Genomic DNA, 13,296 nt, shown 5'->3' on the forward strand with positions numbered 1-13,296 from the left:
TTGTAGGAAGGGTAACTTCTTGTTCAAAATATGACCTCTGAATGAAACGTAGGGTCTGTAATTCCCTGCACCACAAATGAGAGAAACATCGTGTGGGGGGGGGTTAACATTTTACTTCCAATTCTTCACCTCTGACATGGACAATATTTCATATGACTTACAACTGAAGCATCATGCTCTTTCACATCCCCATGTATTTGGGAGCAAGAGAACAGGATGTAGCTCGCTAGCTCTCCACAACCCACTAACACCGGTCAAACAAACCATGCAGAGGTCAGAAAATAACTCTTAGGAGGATAGTGCCTGGCTCATAGCCTAAACCAGGAAAAGGAGGATACTGGTTTGGGTGTAGGTCAATTTTATTGATGTATGGATAGAGGACATCATTTCAGAGAAATCACATTTCTGTGGTCTACTAAAGGAAGTGAGTCAGGGTTTTCCTCTGTCTTTGTCCCAAATGGCACCCTCTTCCCTAAACAGTATAGTGCCCTTTCCCCTACTTTTGACCAGGGCCAATAGGGTTCTAGTCAAAAGTAGTGCACTATATAGGAAATAGGGTTGCCATTTTGGATACACACTTTATATCTGCTTAAAGTCTCTGGTTCTATGTCACTTTCCTATTCATTACCAGGCTGAGCTGAAGTTCTGTCTGTCCGCACCACTAATTTCCCCCTTCCACCTCCCGCATGCACAGGAAGGGGGAAGCAATTTAATGCGGCACACAGCAATCAATAGCAATTAGGCCTATCCCTGACTAATCCTATTGAGAAGGAGAGGGGCATCCTGGGAGATAGCCAAGAGAGGATGGCTATGTCCCAAATGGCACCATATTCCCTATATAGTCCACTACTTTTAGACCAGATCCCTATGTGAATGGGCCCTGGTCAAAAGTAGTGCAATATATAGAGAACAGGGTGCCATTTGGCACACACCCAGGACCTCGGGGCTCAGAGACAGAAAGCTGCAGCAGCACACCTGGGTACAAATACGATTTGAAATCTTTCAATAACTATTGCATCTAAAGCTTTAGCCTGCCTGGAGTGCCAGATAAGCAGGGTTTGCCGTTTCGTCACTGTTTAATTGCTTACATTATGCCAGGCAAGCTCCATCAAACCCAGATGAAGTATTCAACACAGATGAAGTAAATGCTTTCAAATACTATTTAAACCCAGGTCTGTAAAGCAGTTGACTGTGCTCTGTCTGGTGTGTAACGCTGGTTGGTGTTTTTTTCTCTCGTCTTCTTGCTGCCAGAGACAAAAGGAAAATAAAACTTGTTTGTTTTCAGTTTCCACAGGAAGTGCCAACTTGGTGACTAGACGATTAATTGCTCTCCTGTTTTCTGCTCTACTCTTCGTCTCGCTTGAGAATCGATTTTTTGAGACACACCCCCCCCATCCCCCACCTCTTAGTTTTAAAGGGCTGACACTCCCAATTAGACGTGAATGAGCCCCTTCCTACCAGGGATAGGAGAGCTTGTATTGGATATATATAATTAAGATGAATTACAGTCGGGACAAATAATGCATTCCCTTGCAACTATGTAATTTTGTTACTGCAACAATGGAGTTTATTTTGAAGCATACCATTCATTCTGAAAAGCCCAGAGGGAAGAGGTGACTTTAGTATTGAAAATGTCTGCTTTCAAAGACAGTTTGATTATTTATTTTTAAAGAAAATTGTAAGTCATAGAAAACAGAATACGGGCAGTCACAAACACAATTCAATCTAAAATACATTCAAAGAAAAGGGTCTTCTCAAAAGTACTGACGTTATGAAAAGATCCCCAGGAGAAGAAAATTGACAGATTTTCTACGCCTTCATTCAAAACACTGAAAAGTGCTGAAATGTTTATAATCTTTGATCATCATCGAGCAGGGAGGTATAAAAACATCAACACAAAGAAAAACTTAATTAACTTATCTTTGAGCTACAGACCAAAACTTTCCAAACAACAAGTCATGGCTTGTGGTGGTGGGTGGCTATATTTGAGGCCCGAAGCATGGTGACATGACAGCACCAGAGATTTCCCAACCAGTCAGTGAATCCCCTTACTTCTAGGTTACAGTTGACATATAATCACAGCTGTCTGTTTATTCTGACTAGACCCTGATGTCAGGTTGCAAGCAGACAGAACCAGTCCAGTGTAATGTTCATTAGGCCACAAAATAGAAAAAGTAAAAAAATGTAAAACAAAAACGTTAGCAAATTGGCATTTCTTATTGGACAATTTAAGTCCCTCCCCATTTCAGTGCATTTTTCTCAGTTTGGTGCTTACCTGGTGTGTCTATGGCTCAGGCACTGACAGTAGCTGGAAGGCCGATATACATATTACAACCCATGTAGACGGAGCTGACCACACCCTTCCTAACTTCACCCGGGGGGGCCTGTAGGGGCTCTGGGGATCATAGATGATGTACTGGGTACAAAGGGCCTAGTCCAAGCCCACCAGGGCGTGGTAGGCTGCAGTAGACAGGGTCTGGGTCACATCACTGTCTGGTTTAGGGTGTCGGGCCAGTATCTGGCCCCCTACCTCTCTCACCACCTGGAGGAGCTCGTCCCTGGCGGCTTCCTGAAGGAGCCCATGAGGTAGAAGAAAAAAACATCAAACAATGGGGGCAGCTGGGGTAGAGAAGAGGAGAGTGGAGTATAGTAGAATATAATGAAATAGTCAAAAAGAGCAGAGTAGAGAACAGTCAAATAGAATGGAGTAGTAGAATCAAATACAGTAGAGTAGAATAGGAAGATGGGGGAGAAACGAGAGAAGGCTTTAACGTCAAAAGTCAAATAAAACATGGGTTATTAAAACAAAAACGCATTTCTGTGGACTAAGGAAAATGAAACAAAATATTCTTCTAACAAGGAGAAGTGAGGCGGTTTCATTTGTTTCATCAATCTTGTAAATAACGGTAGGCAAGCCCTTACAAATTCATCAAAGCCCTGCGCATACAGAGGGAGAATAAAGAGAACAGAGATCTGTATCTTCTTCCTGGATCCTAAATGATACTAACCATTCTAGTGCCTCGGGATTAAATCAGTCCCACTAAGAATAGCCTAGTGTTTGAACAAAGTGTCTGGACAACAGAGAGAATTTCTTCTTGTTCTGTAATGAGTTTAAATGACGCTGAATCACTGCAAAAATCACAGCCAGAACCTTTCAATTCTTACATAACCACAACAATGGGGCAGCTTTCATTCTATTCCATTCTACTCTATTATACCACAGAATTGTTGAATACTCACTTCTGATTGGCTAGAACGGCATTCTAGAGTGGACATTAAAACCAGATATCGGGACAGTTGGAAAAGATATAACCATGCAATCATGATGCAATCATGATGCAATATGCCCCTACACATGCAGACCGTACTAAAGCTAAACCAACAACCACACAAACTGAAATTGAATACATTGTAAACGCAGGTCCAACGAGGGAAAAAAACTTAGCTAGCTAGCATTAATTTGTTTTAACGGAAACATTTTTTCTTGGAGCATCTGTCATGGTGAGGGAATAACATGAAATTCTCTGGTCCCCTCCGCTAAAGCTGTCAAATACTCCCACATTTTTAGTTTGACCAGCTGTTTTCAGCGACTGATATTTTTGAACTCTTGTCATATTGGCAGGTTCGCTAACAAACTATCTAGCGGTAAATGTGTGCTTTCATATTGTTTTCTTTGGCAACTGGGGTAAAGCGGCATAAACGCCGACATTCTGTACATTATCTTGGGAAAAAGGACTCGGCTGCATCGTCCATTATTTCCAAGGTAATGTACAGAATGTCGGCATTTATCCTTTACTTATATTCGACTATATTCAATTCAATTCTACTCTATATTAAATTCTACTCTAGTATATTAAATTCTACAATATTCAATTCAATTATACTCTATTATATTAAATTCTACTATATTGGGGCAGCATTGTAATGACAATGCTTTTCAAGCCAAGAGCCATCACTGCAGCTTTTTTACCATATCGTCAGTTTAGTGGCTGTGTATTCAGATGCCAGAAGGCCCCTCTACGGAGTACACCAATCCACTCAATTGTTTTCTGCTGGAAATTGGTACTCTCCAGAGTTTTAGATTTAGCAGGTTCATTGCCTCCATTTTGTTTTGTTCCTTGCTTGCAGGGGTGTGGGTATGTGCACATTTGTGTGTGTTACCTACCAGGCTGTGTCTGTTAACGCAGCTATGTTGAGGTCCTTCTGCTTCATGGTCACTTAGGCCATCCAGCCATCTGTCTAAAGGCACACCTCTACCTCTTTGAGAGGAGAGAGAGAGACAAGGGGGACAGCAGTAGCTTAGAGGAGTGCAGAGAACTTAAACTCATCTAATAGCTAGTAGTAAAAGGAAGGGAAGCACTACTAAGGTACACAATAGTACATTTTGGTAGACAGAAGGTGCTCTTTGGTAAAAGGGGTGAATTGGTCATCAAAAAGAAAGGAGGACCAAGGCACTCTATATATAATTAATTAAAATGTCGTTATTTGTATGGCATGTTCAATAGAAACAAAGTTTTAAAAGTCTGACGCGTTTCGGCTGCATGGCCTTCGTCAGGGAGTACAAAGAAATAATACAATGTCCTCTTTTGAACAGCTTTTCAAATTAGCCCTAATTTGAAGAGGGAGTGGTTACAAAGTTGATTGGACACACCTAGTAAGCAATACTAAACACATTAAAAAGTGAAATACTGTAGCTATGTTATCATAAAAATACAACTCCAAGCTAGAAGTATCAGGACACTTAGAAAGGTAGTTCTAACCTTAAATATGACTGGGAGAAGTGTCAAGGATAAGAAAGCAATATATTCCATAGTACACTAGAACACAGCAAACATGAACAACAACAGTCTAAACATAGCTGAGGGAAATTAAGCAAAAAGTCCACTAGATGACAGCAAATGGACCTACAAACCAGCCCTTCCTACGCTGGTTTGTACTTGGGTAAATGGGAAAATGACTTAATTTTGGATCCTTCTAATAACCATGCGTTTCTGAACACCTCCACAATCTCTTAGATTCATAGCAACATCAATTTCAATTTTAACGACTCATGATGCTGTTGTGCCTGGCATGATGATATGTAGACATTAACATATTACAATGCGTACAAACTCCCCGTCAACACACAACAGTGTTATCTTGATCACTGCCCAACCGCAGCAAAGGCAGCTACAATGTCTTTCCTCATGAGGACAGTTCCCATATGAACACACACAGAGTCACACACACTACACACACTCATGAATACACACAGTGTCTGACACACACACACACACACACACTCTATAGCAGTCATCAGGCGTAATTACATTTACTCGTGCCCCTTAATTACAGCTTTCATTTGGAGGGACCCTGCGAGGCCTCAGCGGGGGGAAGAGATACCAGGGTTAATCCCAGCTCTGCTCCACTACAGACTATTGGGCCAGCTAGTTAGCCCTGCCGCCACCGCTAGCAGAGGGGCCATTAGCATATCAGCTAATTAGATTCACGGAGATGGAGGAGGAGAGGGAGGGCAGGGGGGGGGGGGCTCTAAAGCCCAGGCTCAGACAGAGGAACTTTAGCCTGCCTGGCTTGACTGGCAGGATCCTGGGCACTGAAGCATGGGACACGGAAGGTGTACACTATAGACAGGGCATAGAGAGCAGAAGGACAGACAAAGTTGTGGAATGGGGAGAGGGGCGACAAAGGGGATGGGAAAAACAAAATGTGCTCAATCTTGACAAGACACGCACACACAGGTATGCCAGACACCTTGATGACAGTCGTTCACTTTATTCCCCTTTGAGGTAGACTAGACTGCCTGTGAATATCTGGTGTATTTTATTGTTGCTGTTAGGAATAGACTGCTAAAACAACTGCATGGAAATTGTAATCAAGCAGAAATCAAGCACAAGAGGAGAGAATTTCTACCCATTTTGACGTCGGGTCCTCTGACAATTTACAACTCTCCCTTTTTCAATCCACTATTTGCTTGTGGAGGTTTGCCTGTACACTTACATTTCTACATTTTTCAACTTCATATTCATCATCTCAAGCACCACTCCAACATCAACAAATGTGAAAATGGAGCATTTCTATGTTTTGTGTAAAAAAATATTGAGCTAGATAAGCGTTTCCAAAGACATCATTGGTGTGCATCATGTGATTTTAACCAATTACGAGTATGCAGTGCCTGAATATCATCCTCTGTCTGGTTTACTACGAAACATGTGCAAAACATTCCCGATCGGTTTTATGTAGCAACATTTTTAATTGTTTTTATACATTGAATACAAGTAGAGACTCCGAGCTAGAAAATTGCATATCATACACTACAGTTGAAGAACAATTAGAAAGTAATTCTGCTTTGAAACTTAAGAAAATGGCCCTTGAATGTTTTGGTATACCTATTGGAGAGCTATCCTTTGTCTACATCAATTCAGCATTGTTCACACCTTCTTAAGCCTTAGCCCCACCCATCTCTTTAAGGATTCACGTGAGGCAATGTGCTAAACAGCAAGTACGGTTGTGTACTAAACAACCAAAGATTAAGACTAAAGGTTGGTTTACACAACGTCAATCGGCATACAGTTGTCATTCGTTTTTACTGGAAAATAAACTCAAACAAGATCATTATTTTCATGTTATTGGCGAGCTAATTACAGAAAATGTCTTATGGTTGTGAGTGTAAAAGCAGGGCAGTCTACCTGAGAATTCTAGAACTTGGACACTGTCTCGTTGGCCTAATGTTATATCCTTATTTGACTTTGGTGCAGGTCAACTTGTTCTTCACATTACAATCTCTGGTAAACACACACTATATCAAATAAAATCAGAGTTTGTCATGTAGCTAACTAGCTTGCTAAACAATGAACCCTAAATAATCCCAACTCATAACGTTACTACCCTGCATGAATCTACAGGAGGCAGCTGAACACTAACCAACTAGTTTCAATATATATATATTTTTAAATGCCTCTCCTGTGAAGTAGTGACATGCGACATATGCCTAGTTTCATGAAATGAGTCACATATGTTGATGTTGGGGTGGTGTGGAGATGATGAATATGAAGCTCAAAAATTGCTAAATGTTCTTTAATATTCACAATATCCTATTGCACAAACCCTTTTATGCCTCAGGACACTGTACATTTCATAGAATAAAGAAAATAAAGTACAAACGAAAAAACATTTCTTCCAAAACCAAGGAAACAAAGCTCTCCAGAGTAACACAGAGATAATGCAAGGGTAGATGAATAAAGGTAGGCATATTTCTCCATCTATGTCACGCCCTCACCTTAGAGATCCTTTTTATATGTCTCTATTTTGGTTTGGTCAGGGTGTGAGTTGGGGTGGGTATTCTATGTTCTATGTTTTTTAGTTCTATGTTTTGCCGGGTAGGGTTCTCAATCAGGGACAGCTGTCTATCGTTGTCTCTGATTGAGAACCATACTTAGGCTGCCCTTTCCCACCTGTGTTTGTGGGAAGTTGACTTTTGTTTAGGGCACATAGCCTTTAGCTTCACGGTTTGTTTTTGTAGTGTTTGTTGTTTTGTTCGGCGTCTTTTTCCAAATAAAGAGAAAATGTACGCTCACCACACTGCACCTTGGTCCTCTTCTTTTAACAGCCGTGACAATCTAGATCATTATGGAGTACAAATCATTACTGCTTTAAAGCTGAGGTGAAACAGAGGGTAGAGTATAACTCTGAATACCTGATATCAACAATCATGTAAATACTAAGCTATATGGAATTGTTTCAAGTTCATACAAAAGACAGTTTTGCTATTTGATTTTGAATTTTAAGACGTATCAAGTATCAAAAAAATATATAAAACAATTATTTGATTAAAATTTTTGACCTGCTATTAGCCCATACAAATGCATTGAATAACAGATTCACTACATGGAACAGATAGTCCCCCCAAAAATCTAAGGGAAGTTTGTTCCAAGGTGTGTCCTAAATCAGAGATATAAGAAAGACCAAGAATTTTATTTTGAATTTTTACATGCATTTAACTCTTTATTTGTGGCACTAAACAGTCTCCATATACAGTATACAGTGGGGAGAACAAGTATTTGATACACTGCCGATTTTGCAGGTTTTCCTACTTACAGTCTGTAATTTTTATCATAGGTACACTTCAACTGTGAGAGACGGAATCTAAAACAAAAATCTAGAAAATCACATTGTATGATTTTTAAGTAATTAATTTGCATTTTATTGCATGACATAAGTATTTGATCACCTACCAACCAGTAAGAATTCCGGCTCTCACAGACCTGTTAGTTTTTCTTTAAGAAGCCCTCCTGTTCTCCACTCATTACCTGTATTAACTGCACCTGTTTGAACTCGTTACCTGTATAAAAGACACCTGTCCACACACTCAATCAAACAGACTCCAACCTCTCCACAATGGCCAAGACCAGAGAGCTGTGTAAGGACATCAGGGATAAAATTGTAGACCTGCACAAGGCTGGGATGGGCTACAGGACAATAGGCAAGCAGCTTGGTGAGAAGGCAACAACTGTTGGCGCAATTATTAGAAAATGGAAGAAGTTCAAGATGACGGTCAATCACCCTCGGTCTGGGGCTCCATGCAATATCCCACCTCGTGGGGCATCACTGATCATGAGGAAGGTGAGGGATCAGCCCAGAACGACACGGCAGGACCTGGTCAATGACCTGAAGAGAGCTGGGACCACAGTCTCAAAGAAAACCATTAGTAACACACTACGTCCAGGCCCGTCTGAAGTTTGCCAATGACCATCTGGATGATCCAGAGGAATGGGAGAAGGTCATGTGGTCTGATGAGACAAAAATAGAGCTTTTTGGTCTAAACTCCACTCGCCGTGTTTGGAGGAAGAAGAAGGATGAGTACAACCCCAAGAACACCATCCCAACCGTGAAGCATGGAGGTGGAAACATAATTCTTTGTGGATGCTTTTCTGAAAAGGGGACAGATTGACTGCACCGTATTGAGGGGAGGATGGATGGGGCCATGTATCGCGAGATCTTGGCCAACAACCTCCTTCCCTCAGTAAGAGCATTGAAGATGGGTCGTGGCTGGGTCTTCCAGCATGACAACGACCCGAAACACACAGCCAGGGCAACTAAGGAGTGGCTCCGTAAGAAGCATCTCAAGGTCCTGGAGTGGCCTAGCCAGTCTCCAGACCTGAACCCAATGGAAAATCTTTGGAGGGAGCTGAAAGTCCGTATTGCCCAGCGACAGCCCCGAAACCTGAAGGATCTGGAGAAGGTCTGTATGGAGGAGTGGGCCAAAATCCCTGCTGCAGTGTGTGCAAACCTGGTCAAGAACTACAGGAAACGTATGATCTCTGTAATTGCAAACAAAGGTTTCTGTACCAAATATTAAGTTCTGCTTTTCTGATGTATCAAATACTTATGTCATGCAATAAAATGCAAATTAATTACTTAAAAATCATACAATGTGATTTTCTGGATTTTCTCTCACAGTTGAAGTGTACCTATGATAAAAATTACAGACCTCTACATGCTTTGTAAGTAGGAAAACCTGCAAAATCGGCAGTGTATCAAATACTTGTTCTCCCCACTGTACTTACATAAATTTTTTTGACTGATACCAGGGACCTTCAGATTATATTTCTTTTTATTTAACTAGGCAAGTCAGTTAAGAACAAATTCTTATTTACAATGATGGCCTAGGAACAGTGGGTTAACTGCCTTGTTCAAGGGCAGAACGACAGATTTTTACCTTGTAAGCTCGGGGATTCGATCTTGCAACCTTTCGGTTATTGGCCCAACGCTCTAACCACTGTTAACCAACCTGCCGCCCCACTAGATGAGTCTTGTGAGGCCTGTGGGTATCCTAAAGCAAAACAACTGACATGTACGTGTTCCTGAGAGTCTCACCTTTACACTGTTCAAACGCCACAGACAGAAGTTGGCAGATCGGCTGTACCGACTTCAGACAAGTCCCAATACATTTGTGGGGGTCGTAGAGCAAAACAGAGAACCCCATCATGTCCGTGAGAGTAGGCCAATCCGTGCGGGTGCTACAGATGATTTTGTGAGAATTTTGGGATGTCTCTTGGTCTGACAAAACACCGCTCTATGTGTTACATAGGTGGATGCACTGGTGCATCCAATGCTAAAAAAACTGTTCTCTATCTTAAACTGATGGATTGTTATGGGGATGTTTTTATTATGCCAAATAGATTTCCACGGGGCGTAGACATTGACCTTAGGGGGTTAAGAGTTTGAAATTATATACTATGCATGCCATGTATCCATGTATGTAACACAGTATAATCAAATCAGATGGTTTTACAGTATAACAATAGTATTACAATATTTTTCATTAGAATACAAACACACATTTGAAAAAGCACCGCAGAACAAATGTTAAAGGTCACAGCTAATATATTAGCCATGGGAGAAGTCAGAAGTGTCGATTACTGTGGGCTACTTACAGCTGAAGTTCTGGAAGGATAAGCCACAGTAGGAGGCAGGGAAAAGGGTGCCATTTGGGACGCAGACCTGTATAAGATCAATAAGACGCTTAAAAACATGAAATAAGTATCTTAAGTTCATATAAGGCGTAGGGCGAAGTCATGGTTAGATTCAGAGGTGTAGTGTAGGCTACTGTATGAGGTAGAGGTGCAAGTTACTAGGCCCCTATTTATAAAAAAATATAAAAAAATTGGCAAGTCGGTTAGGACATCTACTTTGTGCATGACAAGTAATTTTTCCAACAATTATTTACAGAGATTATTTCACTGTATCACAATTCCAGTGTTTCAGAAGTTTACATACTGGCTGTGCCTTTAAACAGCTTGGAAAATTCCAGAAAATGATGTCAAGGCTTTAGAAGTTTCTGATAGGCTAATTGACATAATTTGAGTCAATTGGAGGTGTACCTTTGGATGTATTTCAAGGCCTACCTTCAAACTCAGTGCCTCTTTGTTTGACATCGTGGGAAAATCAAAAGAAATCAGCCAAGACCTCAGAAAAAAAATTGTAGACCTCCACAAGTCTGGTTCATCCTTGGGAGCAATTTCCAAATGCCTGAAGGTACCACGTTCATCTGTACAAACAGTACACAAGTATAAACACCATGGGAACACGCAGCTGTCATACTGCTCAGGAAGGAGACGTGTTCTGTCTCCTAAAGATGAACGTACTTCGTTGCGAAAAGTGGAAATCAATCCCAGAACAACAGCAAACAGCAAACCTTGTGCAGATGCTGGAGGAAACGGGTACAAAAGTATCTATATCCACAGTAAAACGAGTCCAATATCGACATAACCTGAAAGGCCGCTCAGCAAGGAAGAAGCCACTGCTCCAAAATCACCATTAAAAAAACCAGACTACGGTTTGCAACTGCACATGGGGACAAATATCGTACTTTTTGGAGAAATGTTCTCTGGTCTGATGAAACAAAAATAGACAGTTCTATTAGCCATAATGACCATTGTTATGTTTGGAGGAAAGAGGGGGATGCTTGCAAGCCGAAGAACACCATCCCAACCGTGAAGAACGGGGATGGCAGCATCATGTTGTGGGGGTGCTTTGCTGCAGGAGGGACTGGTGCACTTCACAAAATAGATGGCATCATGAGGTAGGAAAATTATGTGGATATATTGAAGCAACATCTCAAGACATCAGTCAGGAAGTTAAAGCTTGGTCGCAAATGGGTCTTCCAAATGGACAATGACCCCAAGCATACGTACTTCCAAAGTTGTAGCAAAATGGCTCAAGGACAACCAAGTCAAGCTATTGGAGTGGCCATCACAAAGCCCTGACCTCAATCCTATAGAAAATTTGTGGACAGAACTGAAAAAGCATGTGCGAGCAAGGAGGCCTACAAACCTGACTCAGATACCCCAGCTCTGTTAGGAGGAATGGGCCAGAATGCACCCAACTTATTGTGGTTAAACAATTTGTTAAACAAAAGTTAAACAATTTGACAGCAATGCTACCAAATACTAATTGAGTGTATGTAAACTTCTGACCCACTGGGAATGTGATGAAAGAAATAAAAGCTGAAATAACTCATTCTCTCTACTATTATTCTGACATTTCACATTCTTAAAATAAAGTGGTGATTCTAACTGACCTAAGACAGGGAATTTTTACTAGGATTAAATGTCAGGAATTCTGAAAAACTGAATTTAAATGTATTTGGCTAAGGTGTATGAAAACTTCTGACTTCAACTCTGTGTATACACACATATATACACACACACATACATACACAGACACTGAACTAAAATATGAATTCAAATTCCAACATTTTAATAGATTTAACTGAGTTTGCCACGGCAGCAGCTACCCTTCTGGGGTCCAGCAAAATTAATGTAGTTTATACCATTTTAAAAACATTACAATACATTCACAGATTTCACAACACACCATGTGCCCTCATTCCCCTACTCCACCACATATCTACAGTACAAAATCCATGTCTACGTGTGTGTATGTTATCGTGTGTGTATGCATGTGTCTGTGCCTATGTTTGTGTTGCTTCACAGTCCCCGTTATACCATAAGGTATATTATTTTTAATGCTTGCATCAGTTACTTGATGTGGAATAGAGTTCCATGTAGTCATGGCTCTATGTAGTACTGTGCGCCTCCCAGAGTCTGTTCTGGACTTGGGGAGTTATAGTTCATAGACGGAAATCAGTCGATTGAAATAAATAAATTAGGTCCTAATCTATTGATTTCACATGACTAGGCAGGGGCACAGCTATTGTTGGGCATAGACCCACCCACTTGGGAGGAAGGTCCACCCACTGAGGAGCCATGCCCAGCCAATCAGAATGATATTTTCCCCATAAAAGGGCTTTATTACAGACAAATTCTCCTCAGCACCCCCCTCCCCCTCAAACAATCCTACAGGTGAAGAAGCCGGATGTGAATATCCTGGGCTGTCGTGGTTACACATGGTCTGAGGTTGTGAGGCCGGTTGGACGTACTGCCAAATTTTCTAAAATTGACGTTGGTGGCGGCTTATGGTAGAGAAATTAACATTAAATTCTCTGGCAACAGCTCTGGTGGACATTAATGCAATCAGCATGCCAATTACACACTCCCTCAAAACTTGAGACATCTGTAGCATTGTGTTGTGTGACAAAATTGCACATTTTAGAGTGGCTTTTAATTGTCCCCAGCACAAGGTGCACCTGTGTGATGATCATGCTGTTTAATCAGCTTCTTGATATGCCACACCTGTCAGGTGGATGGATTATCTTGACAAAGGAGAAATACTTACTAGCAGGGATATAAACAAATTTGTGCTCAAAATTCAAGAGAAATAAGCTTTGTGCGTATG

Source organism: Salvelinus alpinus, chromosome 20 (assembly GCF_045679555.1).
Source record: "Salvelinus alpinus chromosome 20, SLU_Salpinus.1, whole genome shotgun sequence".
Classification (NCBI taxonomy): Eukaryota; Metazoa; Chordata; class Actinopteri; order Salmoniformes; family Salmonidae; genus Salvelinus; species Salvelinus alpinus.